Source organism: Sturnira hondurensis, unplaced genomic scaffold (genome assembly GCF_014824575.4).
Source record: "Sturnira hondurensis isolate 20B ecotype Veracruz unplaced genomic scaffold, ASM1482457v3 Scaffold0004152, whole genome shotgun sequence".
NCBI classification, from domain to species: Eukaryota; Metazoa; Chordata; class Mammalia; order Chiroptera; family Phyllostomidae; genus Sturnira; species Sturnira hondurensis.
In genome coordinates, this window is record NW_028076783.1 from 2668626 (window position 1) to 2687184 (window position 18559).

The following is an 18559-nucleotide window of genomic DNA, read 5'->3' on the forward strand; positions in this document are numbered from 1 at the left end:
GTTTTCGGATTCTTTTAACGTATTGACGCAGATTGGCAATTTGCCTTCAGAAGTGTGGCAGAAACACTGTTCCTCCCGGCAGTGTGCAAAACTAACCACTTCCTCACCATGATTTCACCGCACTGCACATTATTGCTCTGGAGAAATCCTGGCAAATCTCAGAGGCAAAAGGTGGTATCTCTTTATCTCTTTTCTTACTCATATCTGTATTAGCCATCTGTATTTCTTAATGAATTATTTGTTTATGCTCTTTACCTATTAGTAATCTTTTAGTTGATTAGTAAGACTTGCTTATATGTTTAGAAGTTAACCAAGTATTTTTGCAAATGTTTCCTCGGATCATTGTTTCCCTTTTTTTTTTTTAGATTATTTTATGACCTACAGTCCTTCCTGTTCACCCTTGTACAAATCATCATCTCTTACCTGTGTGAACTTTGTCGCTGCTTTCACAGAAAAATAACTTGCCCGCCATAGTATTAAATAGTGACATGCGCTTTCTTCTTTCACTTAAGCTGCTTTCCCTTTTACCTGTAATGTAACTGAGGTCCATCCAATGCAAAGCAAGGCTTGCCATCTGGGTGGGAGGCACCTGACCAGCCGCTGGGTGAAGGAGGACCAGTGTCATGAGGGCATAAACTGCCCCTGCTGAGGCCCCACCACGGTCCCAGCACAGACACATGCACACCCAACACGCAGCTGTGTGAACATCTCTCGGAGCAAAGTGGCCTGGACTGGCTCAAACAGAACGTCAGAAGCACCAACGAGTGATGGACAGATAATCCCAGGACCCTACTGATGACTATGCGTGGGCCTCACCCTGCGTCCACAGTAAGCTCACTGGATAGCAATGGGAGGAAATGGCTTCAATGAAGGCATTTGTTTCAGCTCTCCCGACTCAGTGACAGATGCTCTGGTTCCAGACCTCTGTCCCCTGCCAAATTTGTCATATGAAGCTGCGGACATGGGGGTCTGCTGCCATCTCGGGATCAAAAGGTACACTTCCACCTGCTGTCGTGTGTCTGATCCTAAACAGGTACCAGGTGACTGGATGTGACGCACATCACATCCAACACAGAAATCATTTCCAATCAACTGAGAGCGGTCCCCTCCCCTACACCTTATGTTCGAACTGGACAGAACCCAGAGCTTACTCACCTTGAGCAGAGTCTCTGCTCTAACAGCTTTTTTCTGCTCACACGAATTTCTAACCAAATGTACATAGATTTCTAACAGTAAAGCACAAGAAGTTACCTTGCAAATGAGAAACCTATTGGAAACTTATTAGCCAGCAGCCTCTAGGTAGTTCTTTGGTAATTTATTAGCCTAATTCAGACTGGGTGACTTCCTAAAAGCCCGTGTTCTTGGATAATGTCCATTGAGGCTGCTCCTGTTGTGGGAGAGAGAATGCACACAGAACACATACCTTTGTAAGGTGAAGGGCAGCCTCTCTGTGGCAGAAGTAACTGAGCTGCAAGAGGTAACTCATACTCCTATCTTCCTCCATGGAAGATATCTATCCATTTATATTATCCTGCAAATGTTCAGGATGCTTCCTCCATGAAAATATTATCTTAGGTCAATGTCTTGGTTAAAACCCACAAACTCAGTGGTGTATGAGACCCATTTCATTATGTTCATGAATTCTGTGGACTGGGAATTCATCAGGACAGAGCAGGAATGACTTGTCTCTAGTCCATGGTGCCTGGAAATTCATCTTGGCTGACTTCTGGTGGGGGAGGGGGGTTCCATGGCCAGAGAAAACCCTTGGGCAGAGGCAGATGTGTGAAGCTGGAACCTGAGAGGTCAGCACGCACAGTGGTACTGAGCGCAGAGTAGGTGTGTTGGGGCTCTAACAGGGTTTTCCATGGGACTGTCATCAACCTTGATACAGGGCCAGTCCCAGAGCCCCGGGGATGTACCCCATCCCCTAAACTGTGGGGCAGAAGCTCTGTCTTTCTCATTTGTATGCTATTGGCACCTAAAATGAACCATGTTCAAAGGGGTACCCCTCAAAATGATGGATGACAGAATAAAGTAAAAATGCATCCATGTCTTCAGTTCAAACCCCTCACCCAAGAAGTCCCACAGACTATCTTACTGTCTACTCCTTTATCACCTTGGACACCTCTGAGTTTGTGCACATACCTGTCTTTTTTATGCAGTGATGTAGGACCATAAGCCTGTCTCTCCTCCTGTATTTACTCTCCCAACACATGGCTCCATCACCTACTCTGCCCAAGGTAGAAACTCCTGATTTACCTTTCACCACTTTTCCCCCCAGAACCCCCTACATGGCACGTTGTTGGCACATCCGTCTTTGGAAGATCGTTCATCCCCCTTCTGCCACTTCCCTCTCTTACCGCCTCCGGAGCAAAGGCCCGTCCTCTCCTACTGGGCTATTGCTACAACTCCTTGACTGGTCTTCCTTTCTCAGATGTCTCCCGAAGATTCAATGCATTAAAAACGTCCCCCAACATAAACCCTTCAGTTGTTCCAACATCAGGAGAAAATAAATGCTCGTAGTTTTTAGTTCTCAGTCAATAGAAAGTAAGGCAACTAGGTGTTCGTATTTACCCCCATCCCATCCACAAAACCCATCTTGTTGGCTGAAACATTTCACAGCCTGTGAAGCGCAAACTCGTCCTTTATTTATGAGTCTTCCCTGCTGTTCTCCCTTCCCAGAATCCCCTTATGTGACATTCTCCATGTGATAAAGTTTCATCTATCATCTGAGGCCCAGCAGATGCCACTTTCTCTGTTAGAACCACCACCACCATGAACCCTAGTTGACTAGGCACCTGAGTGGGAGCCAAAACAACTGTATTTCCTCAATTCTAAAATGCCATGAGGTGAGGCCTCACTGATTTATCACCGCGTTTTGATAGAATTGAAAGAAACTAAATGGCCCATAAAAATTTCAGAAACATTCCATGTCAAAAGAAACAACGCACCTTCGAATGTTGGAAATTGTAGAGGTTCGTAGCACATCACCCCAAAATATGCCACTTTGTTATGCTGACTATTTTTAGTAAAAGGCACTTGAGAAATAACAGATATGAGTCGATCACACTGACCCTCCTTTTTCTTCTGCAGAGCAGGAGAGAAAATGTCCAGGTGAAAGGTGCCCGCCCGGTGCCAGGAAGAAGAAGGCACTGGTATCACCTAAGGCAGGAAGTGGAGGCCAGAGAACTCCACACAAACTAATCACTTTAAACTAACCCTTCTCTTCTAGTTAGTTCTCTACAGTTCACTGCCCTCGCCCAAAGCCCTGGGGCTTGCCACATTTACACAACCTACTGCTCTTCATCTAACCTGGTGGATAAGCTCCGGGCCCTAACCTGGGAAGGAAACCAGGTTCATTACACTCACAAGGACAGGAGGCACAGCTCACCCCCCAGGGCCACCTGGGAAAGAAACCAGGGTGGTCAGGAGGCAGAAGAAAGGAGTATAGGGAGTGGACTTTATTGGTGACCACACACACTCAGACCAGGGACAGAACCCACAACCTAGGTATGTGCCCTGAACGGAAATCGAACCTGTAACCCTCCAATGAAGGGAAGAGGCTCCAACCAACTAAGCCACACTGGCCAGGGCGCCCACCTCACTGTTTAATGATTATAGTTGCCATGAGCTCTTCTCTCTGGTTCTTCAGGCAAGAAAGGCTGTAAGTTTTCCACCAAAGGTCTAGATACCAGACACGGTGCCAAACTTGGCTTGTGCTCAGGGCAGAGTTCACACTGACAGAACATGTGTCTTATGCCAGCCCCCTTTTCCAAATTTCTACTACTCTCTGGAATCTGCCAGATTTTGTTTATTCTCAGATCCTTCAAGTATTTCTTTATACATTTTGTCCAGAGTCTAGAGTTATCTGTGGCAGGATAAACATACTATAGTAGGAGCTCACTTCACCATACTCGAGCTTACTTGATTTTTGATAATTGGATTATGTGTCTTTGAACATGAAACCCTGTCGGAGCTTGTCCTCAGAGATGTTTTATCTCACAGGTGCCCAGACACATCCTTCCATTTACTGGGAGTGAGGACATAAACCCAGATCACAACTGAGGTCTATAAATGTTATCTTAATGTAAATTAGATTATATAATTAATAATGGAAATACTAACATAATTCCAATTAGTGAACATATTGGTGGAGTTTATTGAGAAGGCCCACAATATTATTGGAGCACTGACCGAGTGTCAGAGGCGCCATCAGCCCTGAGCAGAGCATTCTGCTGCCCACGATGCAGGTGAACAGTAGCTCATCTCGTCACACACAGGCCCTGCCACCTGCCGCTCTGTTTCACGTTTCCTAGTAGGACATCTCTTGCTTTTTACTACTCAAGAATTATATAGAATTTATGTAATTCTCAATACAATGGTTTTCACTACTACTTATATGTGAAAATTTTATATTTAAGTCTTTATTACTCAATACATTTAAAAAAACGTGTGGAGAAAACTCTCAAGTTGCATTCCTATCACAAAGAGTGGAATATGAGAACAACATTTTTTACAGCCTGCTGATCGTCACCACAGGGAACGTTGCTAGTACAAAGAGGCATCAGAAATTGTTGCATTCTGTACATGGGAGGTCTGTCCAGAATAAGTCCACACACCACTGATATAACAAGAACGGTTTTACACAACATGCATGTAACGTGGCAGCCAAGGAGAATGGACTGGAATGTGCATGTATGAATAATGACAACTTCACTGTACTAGTCAGTGGGGGCAGTAGATGCCATTGAGTGTGCATGTGTACTGTGTGGCCACTGTATTCAAAATGAGCAAGTAGAGCAAGGAATCTGCATCCAATTTTGTGTGAAGCTTGAACATTCCTCCATGGAAACTATTCAGAGGACTCAGAAGGCTTTCAGGGACGATGCAATGAGTGCAGTGCAAATAAAAGTGTGGTACAAACTCTTCAAAGATGGTGGAGAATCTGTTGAATCTGTTGAACCCACATTCTAGAAAGCCTACAAGCAGGACACCTGAGAATGCTGAACATGTACAGGCTGCAATCAACAAAAATCATCGACTGACTGTGAGAACTAGAAGTTGATCTGGGAGTTACAAAAATATTGTGTCCAAGATTTTGATGCAGGATCTTGGCACGAAATGTGTCGTGGCAAAATCTGTTTCATAGCTTCTGCTACCAGAGCAGAAGGAACATCGTGCTGCCATTGCTGATGACTTGATTCAAACCACTTGAACCAGATTTCCTCAAGGCGGTCATAACTGGAGATGAATGGCGGGTCTAGAGCCATGATCTGGAAATGAAGGCCCAGTCATCTCAATGGAAGTCGCCTGGTTCTCCACATTTGAAGAAGGTGTGGCAAAGTTGCAGGAAGATCAAAGACATGTTAAACTGTTGTTTGATTGGGAAGGTGCTGTCCATCACGAGTGCGCTCTCCCAGACCAAACAATAAACAAACTACTTCAATGGTCTTTGTTGGTTGAGAGATGCAATAGGACGAAAACGGCTGCTGCTATGGGCAATTGGTGATTGGCAGCTTCGTCACGACCATGTGCCTATTCATGCATCACCTCTTGTACAGAGTTTTGGGGAAAACATCACATCGCCCAGGTGACTCAGCCCCGCTACAGCCCAGATTTGGTCCCCTGAGACTTCTGGATTTTCCCAAAACTAAAACCATCTTTAAAAGAGAAGAGATTTCAAACCATCCATGAGATTCAGGAAAAATATGACAGGGCAGCTGATGGCGAATGGGGGAGCTGTGTGAGGTCCCAAGGTGCCTGCTTTGAGAAGGACTGAGGTGTCATTGTCCCATGTACAATGTTCCTTGTATCTTCTTTCTTCTTCAATAAATGTCTCTATTTGCCATATCACATGGTTGAACATATTGCTAATTTGGCTTTCAGGAAGCAATGTTTTAAGCATTTTACGTCCTAAATGATGGTTATTACGTATGTGAGTATGTGTGTATGTGTTTGAAAGAACTGTGAATTTGGAGTTGATGAATAATACAATATAATATTTCTCTTTAAAATAATAGGAAATATGTTCTTAGTGTTTTGTGTAGCACATTGAATTTTTCAAGAACAGATAACTGATCTGACACTAAGGAGAAGATGATTATAAATACATTTTTACATGAATATATGTATGGGGGTACTACATGCAAAAGAAAAACATTTTCCATTTTCCAAATGTGTTCGATAAATCTTGTTTGAGGTATCCCTACACATCTTCCCACTGTTCTTGAAGAAAGCCTAATGTGAGAAACTATTACAAACACAAATGTTTCTGACCAAGAGGCCTTCAGTTTAGTAACACAAACCGCTTTCTTGAATAAGCGGATGTGAAAGGTAAACACTGAAGAAATTCTAGTGATATAGATGCCAAGTTGAGTCATATAAGACACACACACTTTGCGCACATATGACCCTGTCTACATGTGTCTATGTTCTATATGAACTGCATTTAGTTTGCAGACATGTTTTATGAGGCTTGCACAGTCGCTCCAAAGTGTCCTTCCCAGCCTGGGCGGACCTGGAGAACATTATGCTGAGTGAGATAAACCAGTCAGAGAAAGACAAATACCATACAATCTCACTCATCTGTGCGATCTAATGAACAAACGGAACTAACGAGCAAAACAGAGACAGGCTCACAGACAGAGAGCAGGTGGACAGCCATTGAGAGCAGTTAGGGGTGGAGGGACCAAAGAAAAAGGAAAAAGGACTCATGGACATGGACAACAGGGTGGTGATTGTGGAGCGGGGAGGGTATATAAGGGGGTTAAATGATAATGCAAAAAGAAAAATACAACAAAAAAATGTTTCATGTCCTTCCTAGCCCCTCTGTCTCAACCTGGCTGCCTACAGTATGCCATCTGCCTGGACCATGTGAATATTTGGGTTTGGAACCTTAGATGTGGGACTGGGAAGCAGAACGATGGGGCTGAGGACAGTACCTCCGACTGGGGGTGGAGGGACCTCAGTGTCTCTTTTTGCCTGCAATGATCGGTCATATTCTGATAATGCTGCCTTCCCCAAATATTTCTTACCCACTGCAAGGATGCTCTTCTCTTTTATCATTTGATGCAGCATCTTCCAAACAGAATATAAAATATGAAGATTAGGTTTTTTACCCACATTGCAAGTGAATAGGATTTTTAAAATACAAACTACATCTAAGAAAGGAACTAGTTCTTTTTTCCTCCCCATCTTTTCCTGACTGCTATTGAATGCAAACAAATTCCCACAAAGCCTCCCGTTTAGAAATATTAGAGGGTGAGGGAAAACACAGGCTTCTCTTGTGGCACCGACTGAAGTATAAGATCATTTATTTTAATAACACCTTCCCCTGAGACCGTTGATGAGGCCCTTCAAAGTGTGTTCCCAGGGCATTTGGTGGAAGACAACCACTGCTCAGCTGGTGCTGATGGCCCCACAGCCTTTAATGAAAAGAAGGAAGGAGCCACCGGTGTCATGCTCAGAATTTGGACACAGGCCAACGCAAGACCAGTGATGCCACAGCAAACCCTGGGTCAGTAGCATTTACAATCAGAGACTGTAGGATTGGGGGGGGGGGGCAGACTGCTCAGAGGCTCGGTCTCAGCAACTGTGAGGTGGCTAATTCATTCCTGGAGCCATGCTGGAATGAATGGAATCTGAAGCTACAGTAATTTGCATTCATTATGATAATGCCCATCTAAGTACAGTCAAGTGCTTTCATCCATTATCCCATTCGAACAGCCTGCTCAGTTTCCTAATTGTTACAAAGGGTCTTTCCAGTCTAAAAATGGCTATAAATACACACAAAGATGTTCCTCACAGTGCTCTTTATAAAAGGAATAACTTCAAACCACCCAATCGTTCAACTTCAGGTTAACAGGTGTTGTGATGTATATATGTAATGCAATAAAGTTTTGACAATGATGCTTTCAGTTGGTACTTTCAGTGGAATGAAGTTCTTACGAAATGGTGCTCTTAGCAACATAAACATGCATCAAAAGGTCGTAAAACCCACAAATGTTCAGAACACTGCAAGCAAGAAGGAGTTGGGATTTTTTTTCTAAGAGTGACTAGAAATCATTGAAGTGTTTATGTTAAGCAGCAAAGTGACAGGACTGGATTTGCATTTTAAAACAATTACTTTATTTCCTCTAAGGTTTTTTTTCTTGTTGTTCTTTGCAAATTTTTCACAATAAAGATGGAATACTTTTAAACCCTGATGAGAAATAAATCCCTAGGCCTTGGCTTTGCAATGTATTTGACACCTCCCCGAAACAAACCCAAAGCAGGGAACAAACATTAAGAGTCAGCGTCGGTGCCTCTAAGGGAAGGCACAGCACAGGCTCGACGCAGTGCCCTTCAGCACAGAAGGGAGAGTTCTTTTTATGGTGCAGACAAATGAGCCAACCAAAATATCTCTTGAATGCTTGTAAGTTGCTGCTTAGGAACCTGCTAAATAAATTATAAAGCATCTGCTCTGATGAGGAGATGGGAAGAAACAACTGACTCCATCAACTCCATTTTCTCTTCTGGAGCAACTGCCATCACACACTGACCCTTGTCCTCCTGGGAGACAAAGTCCTGGTGGCTGCCACATCCATTCAAAACCGAAATCTCTGGGGCCCAACGTATGGTAATCACCCATTGGCAGTTCCCCCAGGACCGCCCAGCTGTGTATGGAGTAGGCGAGGGTTGCCTATATGGTGGTATTTGGATATGGGGGAGGCCACATACTCCCACTCCCCCTTCATCATGAAGCCCCCAGGACAGTGAGGTTCTGATCCACATCAAAAAATCTTAGGAATAAAGCCTCAGGTCTGTTGACCACAGAGATGGAGTTTTGGTCAAACGAGACAACATCTAGGTCTGTTGTGTTGCAGCTCCAGGCCCAGCAAAGCAAGGGAATCGAATGAAGCAACTCGATGGCTAACATCAGGACCAGATGCAGTGACCAACGACTTCCTCCCCTAGCACCCACCGATCATAGAGACCACGACCCTAACTCCCTTATGATTGATGATCTTCTCCCATCTCCCATCTTAGTCAGCGTGATTAATGGTTTCCCGCAGAAGACCTCCGGGAGCCGTCTTTCAGCATCAGTCCACCTGTGACTGCCATGAGCCACTTCCTAAGAACAAGCCTTCTCTTCCTCTGCGGCAAACTCTGGTTTCGGTCACAATGGGCTTTGATGCACACGGGCACACAGACCCCTTCAGTTCAGTAACAGGATACGGCAGAAAGGACGGGCACTGACTGCTGCTGGCTTCCTGTTCACTCTGTGACCTTGGGCAGGACACTCAGCCTCTTCACCCTTAGTTCATTCATGGATAAAATGAAGTTGATAACAACTGCCTCCTAGGAGTGGTGTGATGATTTGGAACACAACCTTCAAAACATCTCAGGCTGTGGGTGATACATAGAGGCTGGAGGCTCTATACAACGCAGCCCAAGAGCCATAAATGCTGCCCCATTTCCTCTCCTTATGGTGAGAAAACTGAGGGCTGGCATCCTCGCCCACTCCATGGAACACCCACAAGTTCACCGCTGCTGTTGCAGGCTTAAGTAAGGAAACGCATTTCCCAAACGACCTTTAAATCTTTAGGCCCTGAATCAAGAGAGTATAATCATGTTCCCTAGAATTATTACGTTAGGGAAACAGAGGCATGCATTTTAGAAGTTTTTTCAACAAAAGCTCAAAGGGGAGATACTATTGAAACCCTCAGTCTGCAAAGTAGAATAACTACAATGCTATCCTTAGAGTCCTTTTGTTAATTTATCTCACTATATTTAGCAGATAAATATAACAAATCATCAATGCATGACCCTCCATAAACTATATACTACACCGATATTTCTTTCTTTATTTAGAGACAGGGGGTGGTAGGAAAGGGTTACCTCAAGTATAGAAGAGTGAGCTAATCAAATACCTCAGCTTATAACATACCATACATAATATATTTCCAAATAATATATAATGTTTCCCTTATTTTTCCCCCTAGGTTTGCTATTTATGATTTTTTACAATCTTTTCAATAAAACAGAGCTTTTGATACCCCATGCTCATCCACCTGACCAAACACACACACACACAGACACATGCATGCATGCACGCTCAACAAGAACTCAAAACTTCCTACCGACATTTTGGTTGTGTTTTTAAAGTAAAGGTTCAGAGATGACACTGCATTAAAGAAGTACTAAACTACAATGGTGGCAGAATCCGAAGAAAACCTGGTTAAGACACCTATTTCTCAGCCGGAGCCTACATCTGCATGAAGGGTGTTTGGAGACCCTCCTTCCATGGCTGGACTCCTGCCGTCCATACAGCCAGCATCCTGGACACTGAAGAAAAAGGCCCCCAGAGCTCTGCGAATCCTCACAGTGGAAGCAGCATATCCAGAGTGGAGAGTCTCACGAGAAAGATCACCTGTTTGGGTCCCATGTCTGCCGATTTGTCAGATGTCCTGAATTTTATGTTTGCTGACTATGAAGAGGAGCTTTCAGACCCAGACACAGGTCCCTGTGACCGTTTTCACCATATTGTACCAGCCATCTGTTACTCTCAGAGAAGCTCTGATTAAGGAGGGAAGCCGAAGAGAACCCCCCAGGTATGGCTCTGGGGTGCCCAGTGGCCGTCCCACCCGATGGCACTGCTGGCTTGTGTCTCAGGGGCGGAGGTTGGAGCAATAAGCCCTGCTGATCTGCATCAGTCCCTTCAAGGTAGGTGCCCCAGGGGTTCGTAAAAGACAGATGGGACCCATTTCCCTAGGGTATCAGGTTCACTTGGATCCCGAGGGACTTTAAGAAAGGGGTTTAGAGTAAAAATACATCCTGTTTTCTATTAAGTTGAACAGAATGTGAATGAGGAAAATGGGGGAAAATCGCTAATTTTTAACATAAAAACATGTCACTACATTTTCCCTCTCTTCTGCCTTCGGGGAATTGAGGAAAGGTAGGGACTCAGGAAAAGATGGGATCGGACTGGGTTGGGAGTCAGGACACATCAACAAAATTACCAAGGAATTCAACGGGGAAAAGATGACCTTTTCAACAAATGGCCTTGAAACGACTGCAGATGCAAAATAATGAGACTTAACCCCCTGCCATTGCCACGTGTAGAAAAATAAACTAGAAATGGACCCCAGACCTACATGTAAAAGCTGCGGCCGCAACATTTATACAGGAGAATGCGAGCAGTCTCAGGCTAGACAATTTTTTTTGTAAACAGGTAACAAAAAGCACAAAGAGATGAGGCATGGAGACTGACAAATTGGACATCATCAAATTACATGTTTTCCTCTTTCAAAGATTCTGTGATGCAAATGGAAGGCATATCATAGACTGAGCAAAATAATAATAATAACTGCAAAATTGATACAGAATCTATTTCTAGAATACATAAAAATACTTTTAACACTGCAATAAGAAAACAGAATAAGACAGCTTTTTTATATAAAAGGCAAAAGATTTGAATAGCCACCTCACCAGAGATTTGCACATGGCAAGTAAGCCTATGAGAGTATGTTCAACACCACCAGTCATCAGGAAAACACGAATTAAAACCACGAGGAGATACCATCTCACACCTCCCAGAACGGTGACAGCTGACAAGTCTGACCACACCAGTGCCGGTAAAGGCGCAGAACAGGGTCCGCCTTTGCAACGCCCCCAGCTTGTTACAAAATCTGCGATTACAGAATCATAAGCATGTCATTCTGTAACATGCCAATATCACACTCAAACACACCGTACGGCATTTCAGGTGAAATGCTCAAATTTACGGTTCTTAGGGAACACTCATCTTTCACAATGGGCCTGACCTTGGCCCTGGAGAAAGGCATTGTCGTTTTTGTACCAGACAGTAAACAAAACTGTCCTCTGCTCCTGAGAAGACACAGTGTCAACCTTCCAAGGCTCTTAGTTCCACAAACATCCCTGAAAAGATGGTCTGGAACAAAGGCAGTCAGTCCCCCTGTTTGCAAGACATCAAACAATTGAAGGGGCTTCCTGATGGAAAATTCTCTCCACACCAGTCACTTAAGCTTCCTCTGCACTTCTGCGGTTACGAGTTTGGAGTCACAATGTCTGAGTTCGAAACCAGGAGGGGTGCACTCCCCCTCCCAGGAGCACGCCTGTGCCTTACCCTTGTCTTCTTCCCTCTCAGGCCTGCATCTCCTAAACCCCTGAACTTGTCTCCAAGGTCCCCCTTCCCTGACTCTCCAGTGAGCTGACAACAGCCCCGCCCAAGCTCTCTCCTGATGCTGCTTCTATCCTAAGCCCTTCCTTGTTTCACTGTCCCAGCTTTAATAAATATACTCTCAAGAAAAAAAAAAGAAAGAAAAGAAAAGGCTAAGCCATTGCATAGCTGGACAAAAATATTTTGCAAGGCCTCAGCTTCCTTGTCTATTAGATTAGGATCATAATCTTTGTTTTAAAGTAATTGGGTGAGTCAAGTGAGATAATGTATTTTAAAGTGCTTTCCAAGCTCTAAGGAACTGGATAAATAATTACTACACTGTGTGCTTGTAATGCTTTTTTATTCTCTTATATTGTCAGGTTTGTCACCAACTCCATAGTCTTTCACTGCACTTACACAACATCGAGCAGGTAGTAGGTGTTCAATTAACCTTTAATGGTTGCCTAATACTATAAATAGCTAGGTGCAGCTGAACTTTCTCTCCAGTTCCCCAGAAAAATTCCATAGCTCCTCTTTTACTTTTTCTCTTCTGGTCACCCCTTCCCGATCACTGTTTAAAAAGAAGACCTAGTCTATTTTCCTGAAAAGAAGCCCTTTGAGTTCTGTTCTAGCACCTGATAGGTGGTCACTTCACTCTGTGACAGGCCCGTCGGGAATAAAGGACCGTGGCGGTCTGCTGCGCTCAGCACGCTCCCCAGGCAGGCAAGTGTTCCTATAACCGGGCAGTGCTTGGCATGGTGCCATGTTCAGTGGGGAATAAAGAGTGGGGCACGAGAGGCTGGAAGTACAGAGTCACCCCTCATATCATTACCTCTTTTTCAAATACTCTAATGGATCGACCCCAGTTTCTCCAGCTGCCAACAGAGACAAGGACTGCTGGGCCCGTCTGCTGTGGGTGCGGCAGCAGTGAGGGTGGAGGCTGTGGTGAGGAGGAGGATGCTTGAAAATGACAGAGGACACCACAGATAATATCGCTCTCAGAGGGTAGGTTCTAAAGTCAGCATATAAAATGAAAAATGTACAAGGTCAATCAAGTCCATCCTTGAAAAATATCTCAGGCGGTGGTCACACTGGGTTCCAAAATTCTCTCACTGAGGCTTATTACACGTATGTAGTAGCTTATATAAAGTCCACTTGAACCTCACTTCTGCACTTGAACCTCAAATGATGGACTTGACTTGCAGTTACAGGTCATGTTTTTTTAAATATACAATGTTAAACTCCATATTTATCATAAGATGCTCCTACTGGGAATACTGGCAAGTAAAGAAACTGGACAAAAGCAAATTGCCACCTCCCACTACTCCTCCTTCACTGGGATTGAAAAGACAAGCAGAATTCTCTCCCTTATTCTCAGTCTTTCTCTCTCTCCCCTACGAAGACTAAATCCATACAAGTTAAATAGAAATATGATGAAAGTGCTCTCTCCTTTTAAGGTTTTAATTTCCTTTCTCAACTTTCCATTTCCACTTCTTGTTTGATTTACCTGAATTCTCGTGGAAAACACCGGAACAAAGCTACAGACAACTTCTCCACGTCCTGGATGAACCTGAGACTGATACAAAAGGCAAGTCATAATAAGTCTTTCCTTGGTTACATGATTAATGCGCTCTGAGGCTTAGGAAAAAGCCAGTAATTGGGGAGGTTTAAGAGCGCGTTGGGTGAATTCACTGCTGTCAGAGACCATTCACCATTTCACCGAGAGCCAGCAATGGCCTTTCGGAGAGCAAGAACCAGCCATAAATCTAAATAGGAAAATATCTGAGTTTTGCTACCGTGTCACATAAAATATCTCTTCTTGGAGGTGGAGGTATTTTTCAGGACTAAGTTAGAGCCACGGCTGTGAATAAAACCAGGCTTCTTTGAGAATGAGTAATAGAGACAACATTTTATCAGACTCTGAATTTGACCTTTCTTGGAAATTCTAATATCTAGCAAGAACTTGTCTTTGAGCTCATAAACATAATTTGTTGGGTTTTCTTTCAAATTTCCACTAAGCTAAGAATGCAAGTGCGGGGTAGGGTGAGGTGGGGGAAGCAGTTCTTTCCCCTGGACAGAGGGTGCAGCCAGAGGCCAGTGGACTGGACCGTCCCACAAGTGTGTCTGATCGACCCCACACAGTGGTGGCCTAAAATGAGTTCATAAAATATTTGAATTAATTGATAATGTAAAAAGAATGAATGTTTCACAAAGGAAAAAAATCCAGATTTCCAGCTTATCTTTGAAGAAATGGCATGATCTTACAATACTGGGGTGATATCATTTCCAGGCGACAATCGGCTGGAGCCGAGTAGAGACTGCCCCTTTCGCCAGAGCAGGCAACTCTAGTGTGCCACAGTCTCCACCACTCCTTGCTGTGTCCCAGATACTAAGACCAAGTATCAGTTATTGTTTTACCTAATAACAGTTAAAAAGGAAATCAGAAGTTTTGTACCTACCTGTCTACTGCCCTAAGGGGTGTGTGTGGGTCTGTGGTGGGGGAAGCCAGAGAGTAAGCCCTGGTTCACACATTTGGGTAACCTGCTTGGCCCCTGTCAACATTTGAGTTTGGAATTGTTACCTTAAAAGCCCACCTCCTTCAGAAGGAGGCCTGCCTTATTCAACAGAGCTGGTTATATCATTTGAAATGTTTTCCACCAGAAGGTTTCTTTAGATACCAAAACAACTGAGATTTCAGATGCAACATTTTAACGCTCTATGTGCAAACAATACCGTAATGAATAAGCTTAAATAAAAATCACTCCCACTGCCTCTGGCGAGCACGTGAGCCCTCCCCCCTAAAAAACGACTGCCACCATCGACCATAAATGTTGGCATCCTTCTCAGAGCTCCGGCTGCTTTTCATTTAAGAACTTGGGAAGAAGACAACAGGCATAGTTACAACCTGCAATATGGAACCCTCTGAGTGAGGTCGGATTGGCCTACAATAAAGTAATTATGTAACTGTTGTAATTAAGTACCCTTTGCCTCATCACCCCATCAGATAAAGTAATTTCTCCCCATTGAAAAATATCTCTTTAAAAGATGAAAGGTGGTTACCGCAACATTTCTGAGGCAGGAGAAGAAAATCAGAGGATGAACATGGCCTGTTAGCCCAGACATGGAGCTGTGATGACCCGCCTGTCCCAAGGACGCTGTTCAGAATATTAGAGGACTTGGCTACAACAGGCGTCCATACTTAATACCAGTCTTCGGACGAGACCGAGTTTGGGAACAGTGTAAGGCCACGCAGTCAATATGCCAACCCTCTTTACATTTACCTAAATCTCCTCTCCCAGCCTTGTCACCAGGTCCTCTCCTTCTCTCCATCCCCGTAATGAACCATGTTGACTCTTGAACCCGTGCTCACACTCTGGGCTTAACTACTTTCTGCGCTAACGAATTCCCTTCCTATCTCTCTGAAGTAGCCAGTACAGGGGCCTCCCTCTTCTTCCTCCCCACTCTGCTCATCCTTGCAGCACTCCCTAGGAACCCTTCTGTCCCTCCTACCTCCCTCCCTCCCTCCTTCACAGTTATTCCACTTCTCCCTCCCAAGCCAGGGAGGACCTGACACTTCCCTCCTCAGTCTTCCAAAGCCCCAAGCACAACCAAACTGGTGCCTGCTTCTCCTCCCTCTCTTTTGTTCATTATATCCCAGCCACAGTGACCTCTTTCTAGTTCTTTCTGTTTCTATTTCCCTCCTCGGGACCTTCCCATTGGCTATTCCCCTACCTGAACTCTGGAATCTCAGGTGCTGTCTTGGGTCCCGCCCACATCAGGGTCAGTGTGACATCCTCCAAGAGGGTGCGCACTCTGACTGCACTGCTGGCCCCCTCCCCTAAGTCACTTATTGTCACCTCTCTGTTCCTTTCCTTTGCTGCACTGTCACAGCATTGCTGTTTTGTTCTTTTTCTAATTTACTTGGTTTTTGTCTATCTCCCCCTCAGTACCCCACCAGTAGACTGTCAACTCAGCGAGGTCAGCAAGGGTGCCTGCCTTGTTCCTTGCTGGGGTTCCTGGTACAATGTCTAGCTCTTCACATACTCAATAAATATTTGCTGATGAGCAAGTGAGTGAATAGGAACCCCTGAAGCTGGCGTTTCAGCTACCGAGTTGAGAACTGAGTATCACCAGGTCTCTGTTGGGAGAGGAGTACAGAGATATGGTTGTCACGGTGCATGGTGGCAGGGATCCGAGGCCACGGTTTTCAAACATTTCATACGCCTCATGAACACCGACTACATTAACCGCAAACGCCAGGACCCTCCTTCAGAGATTCTGTTCCTGGGTACGGCCCGATTACCTTAAACAAGAACCTGAGGATTGTGGCACAAAGTTCGTGGAGCCCCTTTTGAAAAACACCTTTCCGTGGTTCAGATGGTGGTCCAGAGCCCATAAGGGGGTGTCCTTCCTTCTCCAGGGATTTACTTGCAAACAACAAAAAAAATGTACAAAGGAACCAAAGAGGCTTCTTGGAAGAAGGGGTGAAGATTTAATGTCTGAGGGAGAATGGGTTGGTTTGACTGAGGTCAGAGGGTTACCATGGCTCCAAAGGAGAACAACCCCAACCCTGAGAAGGCCGGAGGCTAGGCCTGGGCACAGAAGGGCTACTCCAGGTGACACCAAAGCCCTTCCAGACGCAGCCTCCCTACAGACCTCAGCTGAAAGAGCTCCTCCAAAGACCCTCATCTCAAATGCCTAAAGCAGAGTTTGTGTTTGTGGATCATTTCAATCACAGGAAACAATTAACTGAATGCAGAGTGAAATCTTTCTCCAAAGCCGGAGGAAGAAAGGGAGGAACGCACATGTGGCCCCAGGGCTCCACTTGCTCTTGTGAGATGCATCTTTCTCACCCTCAGCAAGGGCACTCTCAGAGCAAGCATCTGGGCAAGATTTAGAGTGAGAAGAATCAGGACCAGACTCCTCATGCATCAGGGCATGATTCAGAGTCAGCATAATCTGAGCTTTAAGAAAAATATGACTATTTTGTTGTTACAGATAGGTAAGGTCTGGGGACATCGGTAATACTTAGAATCATAAAATATGGGCACTAGAAAGGTTCAAAATGCACCCAATCATTTTTGCCCATGGAGAGATGCCCGTGGGGAGACAGGAAAACTGAAGATCAAAGAAAGTATGAGATCTGGCCAACATTACATAGTGGAAGATCTGAGATTCACTTATTCATTCAATCTTTTAAATATTTTTTGAGCTTCTACCGCAGGGCTGGCTCTTGTAGATAAACACATGAATTCAATTCACTCAACATTTATAAATTTCCTACTATGAGTCTGTGACAGAGAGGGGAGATACGAAATTAAATCAGACAAAGACTCATTCACGGTGCCGAGTGCCTAGCAGAGAAGAGGCAGTTCTGTGTAGAAAAGATCATTGTATGGGATAAATGCCACTCTTGATGAATGTATATGGTGGGATCGCATCATACACAGGGAAAGAGCCATTCCCTCATCTTATTCTGATACCAAATCTAACAACATGTATCTGCTTAATTAAAGAAGTTTATTATTTAAAAAACAACTGAAATACACCCTGCAAACAAGCAGGGGCACTTTATAATCTACTTTCTTAGTCATTTGGAAAATTCAAAATAAATCCACAATGACATATAACTACAAACCTTTTAGAACTTCTGAACTTTTTTAAAAGGATTTTATTAATTTATTTTTAGATAGAGGGGAAGGGAGGAAGAAAGAAAAGGAGAGAAACATCAATGCGTGACTGCCTCTCACGTGCCCCGTACTGGGGACATGGCCCACAACCCAGGCATGTTCCCTAGACTGGGAATCGAACCAGAGATCCTTGGGTTCACAGGCTGGCACTCAATCCACTGAGCCACACCAGCATGAGCTAGAACTTACAAACTTTAAAAGACTCATTATATCAAGTACTGGAAAAGACGTAGAGGAACTGGGACTCTCACACTGCTGGTAGGATAGGCAAGCAGTAAAAACACTTTACAAAACACGTTAGGAAACAGGTACACTCCATTCGGTTTTAAAAGTTAGACAACTACCTTACAATCCAGCTACTCAACTCCTAGGTGCTAATCCAAGAGAAAAGAAACTCGAAGTCATAGAAAGAACCATGAGTGTTCTCAGCGGCTTTATTTGTAATCACCCAAACTAGAGCCCACTCTCAAATTCATTTACAAGTAAAGGGAGCACCAAATGGCAGTACGCCCACACAGTGGAATTCTGTTCAGCAATGAAGAATGAACTACTACAAACTAAGGACTTCTGGCCAAGATGGAGGCATAGGTAGACACACCATGCCTCTTCAGACAACCACAAGAAGGACAACAACAAATTTAAAAACAAAAACAACCAGAACTGACAGAAAATCGAACTGTGTGGAAGTCTGACAACCAGAGAGTTAAAG